The sequence below is a fragment of the Arachis stenosperma genome, chromosome 3 (genome assembly GCF_014773155.1).
Source record: "Arachis stenosperma cultivar V10309 chromosome 3, arast.V10309.gnm1.PFL2, whole genome shotgun sequence".
NCBI classification, from domain to species: Eukaryota; Viridiplantae; Streptophyta; class Magnoliopsida; order Fabales; family Fabaceae; genus Arachis; species Arachis stenosperma.
In genome coordinates, this window is record NC_080379.1 from 85,164,211 (window position 1) to 85,178,755 (window position 14,545).

General features: G+C 39.5%; 1 non-coding gene across 1 annotated transcript; it reads right to left on the reverse strand.

Moving 5' to 3' along the window:
- Positions 1-12,311: 12,311 nt before the first annotated feature.
- LOC130971995 (small nucleolar RNA R71) lies at positions 12,312-12,419 on the reverse strand. The gene has a single exon (XR_009083200.1). It is a non-coding gene; the product is annotated as a small nucleolar RNA R71 (small nucleolar RNA).
- Between the last annotated feature and the right edge of the window lie 2,126 nt (positions 12,420-14,545).

The following is a 14,545-nucleotide window of genomic DNA, read 5'->3' on the forward strand; positions in this document are numbered from 1 at the left end:
TATTTATTACATTTGCATACTTCCATTCATTGCATTTAACTTTGTGCATGTTTTTATTTTCTTTTCTAAGTTTGTTATTTTTCCATTGGTGTTGAATTTTCTTACTCAACTGTTGAATATTTCTTGCATTATTTTTGTGCTTCGTGACTTATTTTATATTGTTGGGTGATATTATTTATAGGTCAATGCTAATCTTTTATGACACTTGTATTCCTTGTGCATTGATATGAAATTATATTGTCCTTCAGTTCCCACTCTCTCTCCCTTATTGTTGCAATTCTTACACCATTGATATGCCCTTTGCTTATATTGTTTTCTCACTTTCATGTTGTAGCTACCATGTAGTGAGAATTCTACTTTTATTTGGCATTAGCCCCACCTATATTTTATTTTTTTTCGTATCTTTGTTTGTGGGCTATTCTTTTTCTTTTTTCTCACCTTTCAGGCTGGCCACCAAAAGGGGAATGGAAAACCTTTTAAATGGGGTGACAACTGAGTCCATCTGTACAATCCTTTACAGGAGCTCATCAGTTGTAATAACCCTACTCCACTTTTCTCATCTTTGCATGCACCGAGGACGGTGCAATCTTTAAGTGTGGGGAGGTCGAGACCGACTTCTGTGGGTAACAATTTCTTTTTCCCAACACCAATTTTTAAGTACTACCTTGTTGAAGTGATGAAGTCTTTTTCAAGAAAACTGTTTTAAGACATTTTACTAATCTAAATTAAAATTGTGTTAAACTTGCTTGAAGATATTTAATTTGGAACATGGTTTTAGAGCTCGAACACACAAGCCCAGTGAGATTTTTGAACCTATTTGATTGGTTACATTTTATCAACCAATGTTTTATTTTGGTGTATGTTACTAAAATTGTGATCTTTGTCTTGCTTGATTCTATATTTTCATTGTTTGATGTATGCATGCACCTATATGATAGAGGCTTTTGTCTCACTAAGCTCACATACCCATATGGCCTTACCCTTTCATCATCTTTGCAACCCCATGTTGAGCCTATTTTACCCTATTTATTCTTTATTTTAGCACAACATTAACTCTAAGCAAAAAAATAAAATAAATGTCTCTAATTTGAACCCTTAGTTAGCTTAGACTAATAAGGGTACAGATGAATTAAGTGTTGGGAAATTGGGTTGGGAACATTTGGTTTGGGAATTAGGTATTATGTATTTTTTGTGAAAATGTGAGAAAGATAGTTGAGCACATATTCTTGCATTCAATATCTTAATCATATGCATCGAGAATAATAAAAAGAAAAGAAAAAATAGTAAAAAGAAAAACAAAAGAAAAAAACCAAGACAATAATAAAAAGGGGAAAAAATGCCGCAAAGTAAATGGTGGTAGCAATGTATATGTATTGTACTAAATTTGGGATGCATGAATATGTGAAAAAGACAATTAATGGGTAGTTATATTTCGTATTTTGATTACATGGATTGTCTTAGGTTAGGTGGGATGTTTAGGTTAATCAAGGATTCGAATTTTAGTCCACTTAACCAAATAAATCCCTACCGTGACCCTAACCCCATTACAACCCTTAAAAGACCTCTTGATATGTGTATTCGTGCATTAAATTTTTGTTGATTGGTAGAAGAAGAGCAAGTCTTAGAAAGCAAGATTAGTAGAGAACCGAGAGAATCGACCCTCAAACACTAGAGTGATTAGAGTGTACACACTTCTGGTGAGGGTTCGATGCTTGACTCTTTGTTCTTGGCTTTCACAAGCTTTCTTCTTGCAAGTCTAATTATACTTTATTGGATTGACTAATTAGAGACTCTTGAGTGTCTGATGAGCGGATATTTTATACGCTTTTTGGCATCATTTTCATATAGTTTTTAGTAGTTTTTGTTCAGTTTTTATTGAGCTTTTATAGGTTTTAGTGTTAAATTAATATTTTTGGATTCTACTATAATTTTTTGTGTTTTCGTACAATTTTAGGTATCTTTTGGCTGAAATTGAGGAGCTGGAGCAGAAGTCTGATTCAGAGACACAGAAAGCACTACAGATGCTGTCTGGATCTGACCTACCTGCATTCGGAGGAGCTTTTTTGGAGCTACAAAAGTTTAAATGAATCACTCTCAATGAATATAGAAAGCTGACTTCAAGAGCTTTCCAGAAATATATAATAGTCCATACTTTGTTTCAGATTAGAAAGCCCAAAACTGGCATCCAATGCCGGCTACCTGCCCCCTTCCAAGTGTCTAGCGCCCAAAGAGCAGAGACCAGTGTCCAACGCCCAAAGAGGACCTCCTAGCAGGAGTTCCACGCCCAAGATACCTCATAGCACGTGAATCTCATCAAATCTCAGCCCAAACACTCACCAAGTGAGCCCTAGAAGTGGATTTTAGCATAAAATATACTATTTTACCCTTACTAGTCATCTGTTTAGTATTTAAAGTGTATTTTTGATGAGCGGATAATTTGTACGCTTTTTGGCATTATTTTCAGTATGTTTTTGGTAGTTTTAGTTGAGTTCTTAGTATATTTTTATTAGTTTTTAGTTAAAATTCACTTTTCTGGACTTTACTATGAGTTTGTGTGTTTTTTTATGATTTCAGGTATTTTCTGGCTGAAATTGAGGGACCTGAGCAAAAATCTGATCCAGAGACTGAAAAGGACTGCAGATGTTGTTGGATTCTGACCTCCCTGCACTCAAAGTGGATTTTCTGGAGCTACAGAAGCCCAATTGGCGCGCTCTCAATGGCGTTGGAAAGTAGACATCCTGGGCTTTCCAGAAATATATGATAGTCCATACTTTGCCCAAGATTTGATGGCCCAAACCGGTGTTCAAAGTCACCTTCAGATTTCCCAGCGTTAAACGCCGGAACTGGCACCTAAATGGGAGTTAAACGCCCAAACTGGCATAAAAGATGGCGTTTAACTCCAAGAAGAGTCTCTACACGAAAAATGCTTCATTGCTCAGCCCAATCACACACCAAGTGGGCCCGGAAGTGGATTTTTATGTCATTTACTCATCCTTAGGCTACTAGTTTTCTATAAGTAGGACCTTTTACTATTGTATTTTCATCTTTCAATCTTAGAAATCTTTTGATTAAGTTTTTATGATTGAACCCACTTTGGGAGGCTGGCCATTCGGCCATGCCTAGACCTTGTTCTTATGTATTTTCAACGGTGGAGTTTCTACACACCATAGATTAAGGTGTGGGGCTCTGCTGTACCTCGAGTATTAATGCAATTACTATTGTTCTTCTATTCAATTCCGCTTGTTCTTTGTCCAAGATATCACTTGTTCTTCAACTTGATGAATGTGATGATCCGTGACACTCATCATCATTCTCACCTATGAACGTGTGACTGACAACCACCTCCGTTCTACCTTAGATTGGGTGAATATCTCTTGGATTCCTGATACACGATGCATGGTTGATCACCTGACAACCGAGTGCTCGCCTGACAAACGAGCCAGCCATTCCGTGAGATCAGAGTCTTCGTGGTATAGGCAAGAACTGATGGCGGCATTCAAGAGAATCTGGAAGGTCTAACCTTGTCTGTGGTATTCTGAGTAGGATTCAATGATTGAATGACTGTGACGTGCTTCAAACTCCTGAAGGCGGGGCGTTAGTGACAGACGCAAAAGAATCAATGGATTCTATTCCGGCCTGATTGAGAACCGACAGATGGATAGCCGTGCCGTGACAGGGTGCGTTAAACATTTCCACTGAGAGGATGGGAGGTAGCCACTGACAACGGTGAAACCCTTGCATAAGCTTGCCATGGAAAGGAGTAAGAAGGATTGGATGAAGACAGTAGGAAAGCAGAGAGACGGAAAGGAAGGCATCTTCATACACTTATCTGAAGCTCTCACCAATGATATACATAAGTATCTCTATCTTTATCTTTATGTTTTATTCATACATCACCATTACCCATTTGAGTCTGCCTGACTGAGATTTACAAGGTGACCATAGCTTGCTTCATACCAACAATCTCCGTGGGATCGACCCTTACTCGTGTAAGGTTTATTACTTGGACGACCCAGTGTAGTTGCTGGTTAGTTGTGCGAAGTTGTGTTTATGCCATGGTATTGAACACCAAGTTTTTGGATTCATTACCGGGGATTATTTGAGTTGTGAAAAGTATTGATCACAATTTCGCATACCAATTTTACATAATCATAAGAACATATTTACCATCATTCAGCCTTATTTTCGTTTTTTACCTTGTATTTTACTTCAATATGAGTTTCTAAACCTCCTAGGTTGAGGGGAGGAGTCCTGTTGAGTCCTATGAATTAATAAAAGTATTACTGTTTCTTCTCCAATCTGTGTTTGATCTGTTTCTAAGATGTACATCCGATCTTCATCGTGGTGAATAGGATGATCTGACAAATAAGCTCTATTCATCACATTAAGACGAACGTGCCTGACAAACACCCGTGTCTATTTTGGGGTGAATGCGTGACTGGAAAGCACGAGCCAACAGCTATGTTGATACATCTCTCAGACAGTTAATCCACGACTTCATTGGGGACGTCTAGAGACACCAGTTCAGCCGATTTCTGGGGAGATTAGGATCTCTTTGGTATATGCTAGAATCCAAAGAATCAACGTTCTCTGATCCGGAAGATACGACCTTGTTTGTGGCGTTTTGAGTTGGATCTCTAAGAGAATGACTTGCTAAGCGCTTCACCCTTCGTCAGATTGGATGACCACGGCCAATGGCGTTCAATCTGTAGCAGAGTAGATCAATGACCACGGCTCATGGCATTGATCACATACAGCCTGCCATAGAAGAAGATCATTCACAAGCCCAGAATTAATTCAGAAAGGCAAAACAACTCCAACTCTCAACTTTATTCCTATCATTTATTCTGATTCGGTATTCCTTTCATAATCAAACTGCATCTAAACATTCAAACCAATAACCTCTTAATTTAGCATGACTAAGATTTGTAAGATAACTATAGCTTGCTTCAAACCACAATCCTCGTGGGATCGATCCTGACTCGCTCAGATATTACTTGGATGACCCAGTGTACATACTGGTACAATAGGAAGAACCAAAGTACTATATGCTTTGGTTCAATCCTGGACGCTTTTTGATTTCGTGTACCATAGGCACTATGACTTTTGGAAAGGCTCTATGTGACCTAGGGTCAAGCATTAACCTCATGCCACTCTCTGTAATGAAGAAGTTGGGCATACGTGAGGTACCAAACTGTACACATCTCATTAGAGATGGCAGACAAGACCATGAAGAAGCCATATGGCTTAGTGGAGGATGTCTTGGTTAAAGTTGAAAACCACTACATCCCTGCAAACTTCATTGTCTTGGACATAGGAGAGGATGAGGATGACTGTGTCATCCTTGGAAGACCCTTCTTAGCTACTGGAAAAGCTTTGATTAATGTAGCTTAGGGAGAAATATTTTTCCAATTAGGAAAGGACTATATCTTATTCAAGATGTCCAATCCTAATTTTCCCTGTAATAAGAAAGAGACAACTGTGCAACACCTAGTGTGCCAACTCTCTCTTTCTATGCAAAGCTTTACAGATCCCCCAGACATCAATTCTAAGTTTGGTGTTGGGCAGCCATCAACAAGCTCTAAGTACAAAGGTACTAAAAAGAAAGTACCTAAAGGCTGGAAGGATAAGAAAGTCCCAACTGAAGGCCTCTCACCTGGCATGAGAGTTGTCTTCACTAAGAATGCAATCCTACCACATAGAGTAAGCTGTGTCCTATCCCTAGAGCATGTAGAGCTCGTTAATGAGAGGACAGGCAGAAAATTCACTGTCAAGGGTGAAAATCTGAGCCCATACTCACCTCTGTAAGGAGCTAAACATCAAGCTAGTGACGTTAAAAGAGCGCTTATTGGGAGGCAACCCAACCTTACTCAACCATATTTATTTCTTTTCCTATTCAGTTGTTAGAGTAATGATCATATGCATCAGTCAAGAGAAAGAATTCAAAGCAGTAAAAATAGAACACTCTGGAAAAAGTGTTAAAGTTAAACGCCAGTGAGGAAGCCCTCACTGGGCATTCAATGCCCTAAGAGGGGAGCATTGCTGGCATTGAACACCAGTAGGGAGCAGCCTTTGGGCATCCAAATGCCAATGCAGAGAAGTAGGGAATCTGGAATTTCCTAGCCTCTTAGGACCAAGAGGTCTCACAAAAGCTCCAGCTACCCCACCTTCTTCTTCCCCATTGATCATATTTGCTCGAGGACGAGCAAAAATCTTAAGTTTGGTATTGCAAAAGCTTTGCTTTGTGACTTTTACCACTCTTAAGTATAGAAAAAGAGGATGGGGCAAACCAGAAAGCATGCACCTGAGCCGCCTCAACAAAGACAAAGGAGTGACATTGAAGAGATCAAGCACTACATGAGATGCTCAAGGAGGAGCACTAGCCACCATCAGTCAGGTGGATTCGTTCTCTTTCACTCTTTTCCTATTATTTTTCTGTTTTTGTCTCTTTATTTATCTGTTCTCTTATTTTAGTTGCATGATCATTTACATTGATGTATTAAAGTTGTAAAATGCTCTATATATCTCTCACCTTACTTAAAAGAAAATTTTGATTGAAAGGAAATTGAGAGGTGCATGAATTTCAAGTTTAAAATAAGATTAGTGTAATTATGTTGATATGGTGTCAATTGCTTTTGTTTTCTGAATGTATAAAATAAAAAGTGCATATTTGAAGTTGAAATTTATGAATGTTGGCTCTAGAAAGAATAAGGAAAAAGGAAAAGTATTATTGGTGATCTGAAAAATCCATAAATTGGTTGTGGAAGCAAGAAAAAGCAAGCAGAAAAAGCCAATAGCCCTTAAAACCAAAAGGCAGGGGTAAAAGGGCCCAAGGCTTTGAGCATCAGTGGTTAGGAGGGCTCAAAGGAATAAAATCTTGGCCTAAGCGGCTCAATCTAAGGTGTCCCTAATCATGTGCTTGTGGCATGAAGGTGTCAAGTGAAAAGCATGAGACTAAGCGGTTAAAGTCGTGGTCCAAAGAAAAAGGAGTGTGCTTAAGAACTCTGGACACATCTATTCGGGGACTCTAGCAAAGCTGAGTCACAATTTGAAAAGGTTCACCCAGTTAAAGTGTCTGTGGCATGAATGTATTCGGTGGTAATACTGGAAAACAGAGCGCTTAGGGTCACGGCCAAGACTAAAAAAGATGTGTTCAAGAATCAAAATAAGCTTAACAAGAAGTGTCAATAATATCATCTGGATTCTAAGTTTCTAATGATGCCAACATCTCTGAGTTTCAATGGATAGTGAGATGCCAAAACTATTTAGAAGCAAAAAACTACTAAGTCCCGCTCATCTTATTTTAACTAAGCTTCATTTGAAACTTAGAAATTTATTGTATCTTAATTCTCTTTTTATCCTACTGTGTTTTTAGTTGCTTGGGGACAAGCAATGGTATAAGTTTTGTGTTGTGATGAGTGGATATTTTATACGCTTTTTTGGCATCATTTTCATATAGTTTTTAGTAGTTTTTGTTTAGTTTTTATTGAGTTTTTATAGGTTTTAATGTTAGATTCATATTTTTGGATTCTACTATGAGTTTTTGTGTTTTTGTACAATTTCAGGTATTTTCTGGCTAAAATTTAGGAGTTGGAACAGAAGTCTGATTCAGAGATAGAGAAAGCACTATAGATGTTGTTCGGATCTGAACTGTCTGCATTAGGAAGAGCTTTTCTGGAGCTATAGAGATCAAAATGAAGCTCTCTCAATGGCTCTCGAAAGCTGACTTCCAGAGCTTTCCAGCAATATATAATAGTCTATACTTTGCTTCGGATTAGAAGGCTCAAAACTGGCGTCCAACACCAGCTACCTGCCCCCTTCCAAGCGTCCAGCGCCCAAAGAGCAGAGACCAGCGTCCAACACCGAAAGAGGAACCCCTAGCTGGCGTTCCACACCCAAGAGACGTCATAGCACATGGATCCCATCAAAGCTCAGCCCAAACACTCACCAAGTGGGCCCCAGAAGTGGATTTTAGCACCAAATAGACTGTTTTACCCTTACTAGACATCAATTTAGTATTTAAAGTGTATTTTACGTAATCATAAGAACATCTTTACCATCATTCAGCCCTATGAATTAATGAAAGTATTACTATTTCTTCCCTAATCCGTGTTTGATCTGTTTCTAAGTTGTATATCCAATCTTCATCGTAGTGAACATGATGATCTGACATATTATTAGCTCTGTTCATCACATTAAGACGAACGTGCCTGACAAACACCCGCGTCTACTTGGGTTCTTGTGAATACATGACTGGAAAGCATGAGCCAACAACTATGTTTATACATCTCTCAGACGGTTAATCCATGACTTTGTTGGGGACATCTCGAGACACCAGTTCAACCGATTTCTGGGGAGATTAGGGTCTCTGTGGTATAGGCTAGAATCCAAAGAAGCAGCATTCTCTGATCTGGAAGATTCGACCTTGTCTGTGGCATTTTGAGTAGGATCGCCAGGAGAATGACTTGTGATGAGCGGATAATTTGTACGCTTTTTGGCATTGTTTTTAGTATGTTTTTGATATCTTTTAGTTAGTTTTTAGTATATTTTTATTAGTTTTTAGTTAAAATTCACTTTTCTGGACTTTACTATGAGTTTGTGTATTTTTCTGTGATTTCAGGTATTTTCTGGCTGAAATTGAGGGATCTGAGCAAAAATCTGATCCAGAGACTCAAAAGGACTGCAGATGCTGTTGGATTCTGACCTCCCTGCACTCGAAGTGGATTTTCTGGAGCTACAGAAGCGCAATTGGCGCGCTCTCAACGGCGTTGGAAAGTAGACATCCTGGGCTTTCCAGCAATATATGATAGTCCATACTTTGCCCAAGATTTGAAGGCCCAAACCGGCGTTCAAAGTCACCTCAAGAAATTCCAGCGTTAAACGCCGGAACTGGCACCTAATTGGGAGTTAAACGCCCAAACTGGCATAAAAGCTGGCGTTTAACTCCAAGGAGAGTCTCTACACGAAAATGCTTCATTGCTCAGCCCAAGCACACACCAAGTGGGCCCGGAAGTGGATTTTTATGTCATTTACTCATCTTTGTACACCTTAGGCTGCTAGTTATCTATAAGTAGGACCTTTTACTATTCTATTAGGGGACTTTGGTAGCTATCTTCGTTTTATGCTATCTTAGATCATTGGGAGGCTGGCCATTCGGCCATGCCTAGACCTTGTTCTTATGTATTTTCAACGGTGGAGTTTCTACACACCATAGATTAAGGTGTGGAGCTCTGCTGTACCTCGAGTATTAATGCAATTACTATTGTTCTTCCATTCAATTCCGCTTGTTCTTTATCCAAGATATCACTTGTTCTTCAACTTGATGAATGTGATGATCTGTGACACTCATCATCATTCTCACTTATGAACAAGGTGACTGACAACCATTCTTGTTCTACAAGCATTCGAGGCTTAGTGAATATCTCTTGGATTTCTGATTGCACGATGCATGGTTGATCGCCTGACAACCGAGTGCTCGCCTGACAAACGAGCCAGCCATTCCGTGAGATCAGAGTCTTCGTGGTATAGGCAAGAACTGATGGCGGCATTCAAGAGAATCCGGAAGGTCTCACCTTGTCTGTGGTATTCTGAGTAGGATTCAATGATTGAATGATTGTGACGTGCTCCAAACTCCTAGCAGGCTAGGGCGTTAGTGACAGACGCAAAAGTATCAATGGATATTATTCCGGCCTGACCGAGAACCGACAGCTGAATTCCGCTATGCCGTGACAGGGCATATGCCAATCGCTTTCACTGAGAGGATGGGAGGTAGCCACTGACAATGGTGAAACCCTACACGAGCTTGCCATGGAAAGGAGTAAGAAGGATTGGATGAAGGCAGTAGGAAAGCAGAGAGACGGAAGGGAAGGCATCTTCATACGCTTGTCTGAAGCTCTTACACCAATGATATACATAAGTATCTCTATCTTTATCTTTATGCTTTATTCGTTTATCACCATACCCATTTGAGTCTGCCTGACTGAGATTTACAAGATGACCATAGCTTGCTTCATACCACCAATCTCCGTGGGATCGACCCTTACTCGCGTAAGGTTTATTACTTGGACGACCCAGTGCACTTGCTGGTTAGTTGTGCGAAGTTGTGTTTATGCCATGGTATTGAGCACCAAGTCTTTGGCGCCGTCGCCGGGGATTGTTCTTGTGTATGGACAACTGACGGTTCATCTTGTTGCTTAGATTAGGCATTTATTTTTTTCGAAATTCTTGAAGGTGAATCCTAGAGTTTCATGATGATTTGTTGAAATCTGGCTGGCTGAGAAGCCATGTCTAATTCCATTGGACCGAGGTTTCAACTCATCATCACAAGAGCTTGATGATTTTTATCAATCTTGCTTTTGGAGCAGTGATCTGCTAAGGCTTGGCTGGCCTTTGGCCATGTCTAGTGTTTTGGACCGAAGCTTTCCTTGAAAGCTTGGCTGGCTGTGAAGCCATGTCTAATTCCTGGACCGGAGTCTTAGACTAGCATTGCACTGATTCCTGGAATTCTCATTAAGAATTTTGATATCTTTTTCCACTTAATTTTCGAAAAAACACAAAAAAATCACAAAATCATAAAAACAAAAAATATTTGATGTTTCTTACTTAAGTCTAGTGTCTCATCTTAAGTTTGGTGTCAATTGCATGCATTCATTCATGTGTCTTAAGGATCTTCAAGTAATTCTTGATGATTTCTTACTCTGATCTTTGAATTCTTTTGGCTTGAGTGTTTATGTGTCTCATATAGTGTCAGTAGTACACAAACTGCTAAGTTTGGTGTCTTGCATGCATTGTTATTTGATTCTTGTTGCATTTTTGATTATTAAAAATCCAAAAATATTTTTAATCTGTGTCTTTTCAAGTCAATAATACAAAGAATTGAAGATTCAGAACATGCTGCAGAGGAATTATACAGAAAAAGCTGAGCATTCAAAAATGCCCAGTGAAGAAGACAGACTGGCGTTTAAACGCCAGCCAGGGTGCCTGGTTGGGCGTTTAACGCCCAAAGAGGTAGCATTTTGGGCGTTAAACGCCAGAATGTATACCATTCTGGGCGTTTAATGCCAGGATGGTGCTAGGGGGAAGAATTTTGTTTTCAAATCAATTTTTTTTCAAGTTTTCAAAGTTTTTCAAAATCAAATCTTTTTCAAATCATATCTTTTCAATCAAATGTTTTCAAAATCAATTTCTTTCCTTTTTCAAAGATACTTACTAACAATTAATGATTTGATTGAACATTTTTTGCCTTTTCTGTTGAGGAAGGTTTTATGTTTGAATCATATCTTTTCTTGTTAGGCAAGTCACTAATTTTCAAAATCAAATCTTTTAAAATTAATTTCAAAACATATCTTTTAAAATTGTTTTCAAATCATATCTTCTCAATTACATCTCTTTAAAACTAATCATATCTTCTTAACCTCATCTTTTTCAAAATAGTTTTTCAATCAAATCTTTTTAATTTCTAATTTCAAAGTCTTTTTCAAAAATCACTTGATTTCTTTCTCACTTTTATTTTCGAAAATCAATTAAGTGTTTTTCAAAATGTTTTCAAAATCTTTTTCATTGAATTTTCGAAAATCCTCTTCCCTCCTTTCCACATCCTTCTATTTATGGAGTACTACTCCTTCCTAATGCACAATTCGAACTCTATCTAATCAAGTTCGAATTCTTCTACCTTCTCTTCTTCTATTTTTCTTTTCCTCTGACACTTCAAGGAATCTCTATACTGTGACATAGAGGATTCCATATTTTCTTGTTCTCTTCTCTTTCATATGAGTAGGAGCAGAGACAAAGGCATTCTTGTTGAAGCTGATCCTGAACCTGAAAGGACCTTGAAGAGAAAGCTAAGAGAAGCCAAAGCACAACTCTCTTTAGAGGACCTGACCGAATTCTTCAAAGAAGAAGAACACATGGCAGCCGAAAACAACAACAATGCCAACAATGCAAGGAAGGTGCTGGGTGACTTTACTGCACCCACTCCCAACTTCTATGGGAGAAGCATCTCTATCCCTGCCATTGGAGCAAACAACTTTGAGCTTAAGCCTCAATTAGTTTCTCTAATGCAACAGAATTGCAAGTTCCATGGACTTGCAATGGAAGATCCTCATCAGTTTTTAGCTGAGTTCTTGCAAATCTGTGACACAGTCAAGACTAATGGGGTTGACCCTGAGGTCTATAGACTGATGCTATTCCCTTTTGCAGTAAGAGACAGAGCTAGAATATGGTTGGACTCACAACCTAAGGATAGCCTGGACTCTTGGGAAAAGCTAGTCAATGCCTTCTTGGCAAAGTTCTTTCCACCTCAAAAATGGAGTAAGCTTAGAGTGGAAGTCCAAACCTTCAGACAGAAGGATGGAGAATCCCTCTATGAAGCTTGGGAAAGATACAAACAATTAATCAGAAGATGTCCCTCAGACATGCTTTCTGAATGGAGCATCATAGGTATCTTCTATGATGGTCTCTCTGAACTATCCAAGATGTCTTTGGATAGCTCTGCTGGAGGATCTCTTCATTTGAAGAAGACGCCTACAGAGGCTCAAGAGCTAATTGAAATGGTTGCAAATAACCAATTCATGTACACTTCTGAAAGGAATCCTGTGAACAATGGGACTAGTCAGAAGAAAGGAGTTCTTGAGATTGACACTCTGAATGCCATATTGGCTCAGAACAAGATATTGACTCAACAAGTCATTTAATTTCTCAAAGTCTGTCTGGAATGCAAAATGCACCTGGCAGTACTAAGGAAGCTTCATCTGAGGAAGAAGCTTATGATCCTGAGAACCCTTCAATGGAGGAGGTGAATTACCTAGGAGAACCCTATGGAAACACCTATAATTCTTCATGGAGAAATCACCCAAATTTCTCATGGAAGAATCAAGAGAGACCTCAACAAGGTTTCAATAACAATAATGGTGGAAGAAACAGAATTGGCAATAACAAGCCTTTTCCATCATCTTCTCAGCAACAGACAGAGAGTTCTAAGCAGAATACCTCTGACTTAGCAACAATGGTCTCTGATCTAATCAAAACCACTCAAAGTTTCATGAATGAAACAAGGTCCTCCATCAGAAATTTGGAAGGACAAGTGGGTCAGCTGAGCAAGAAAATTACTGAACTCCCTCCTAGTACTCTCCCAAGCAACACAGAAGAAAATCCAAAAGGAGAGTGCAAAGCCATAACCCTGGCCGAATATGGAGAGGAAAGAAAGGAGGTGGACGCCACTGAGGAAGACCTCAATGGGCGTACACCAACCTCCTCTGAGTTCCCCAATGAGGAACCATGGGAATCTGAGACTCAAAATGAGACCATAGAGATTCCATTGGACTTACTTCTGCCTTTCATGAGCTCTGATGAGTATTCTTCCTCTGAAGAGGATGAGTATGTCATTGAAGAGCAAGTTGCTAAATATCTTGGAGCAATCATGAAGCTAAATGACAAGTTATTTGGAAATGAGACTTGGGAAGATGAATCTCCCTTGCTCACCAAAGAGCTGGATGACTTGTCTAGGCAGAAATTACCCCAAAAGAGACAAGATCCTGGGAAGTTTTCAATACCTTGTACCATAGGCACCATGACCTTCAAGAAGGCCTTGTGTGACTTAGGGTCAAGTGTGAATCTCATGCCTCTCTCTGTAATGGAGAAGCTAGGGATCTTTGAGGTACAAGCTGCAAGAATCTCATTGGAGATGGCAGCCAACTCAAGAAAACAAGCTCATGGACTTGTAGAGAATGTTTTGGTAAAAGTTGAAAACCATTACATCCCTACTGATTTCATAGTCCTAGAGACTGGGAAGTGCATGGATGAATCCATCATCCTTGGCAGACCCTTCCTAGCCACAGCAAAGGCTGTGATTGATGTTGATAGAGGTGAACTAATCATTCAAGTGAATGAAAAATCCTATGTGTTCAAGGCTCAAGGATATCCCTCTGTCACCATGGAGATGAAGCTTGAAGGGCTTCCCTCAAATCAGAGACAAATAGAGCCCCCAAAGTCAAACTCTAAGTTTGGTGTTGGGAGGCCACAACCAAACTCTAAGTTTGGTGTTGAACCCCCACATTCAAACTCTAAGTTTGGTGTTGGGAGGTTCCCACATTGCTCTGATCATTTGTAAGGCTCAATGAGAGCCATCTGTCAAGCTACTGACATTAAAGAAGCGCTTGTTGGGAGGCAACCCAATGATTATATTTTATATATTTTCTTTTATTTTATGTTTTTTTTGTAGGTTGATGATCATAAGAAGTTACAAAATCAATGAAAAAAGCAAAAACAAAATGAAAAACAGGAAGAAAAACAGCACACCCTGGAGGAAGATGTTGCTGGCGTTTAAACGCCAGTAAGCCTAGCAGTTGGGCGTTTAACGCCCAGTCTGGCACCATTCTGGGCGTTTAACGCCAGAAAGGGGCACCAGACTGGCGTTAAGCGCCAGAAAAGGGCAAGAACCTGGCGTTAAACGCCAGGAATGGGCATCAGCCCGGCGTTTAACGCCAGAAATGGCTCAAAACGTGATTTTGAGCAACATTTGGTGCAGGGATGACTTTTCCTTGACACC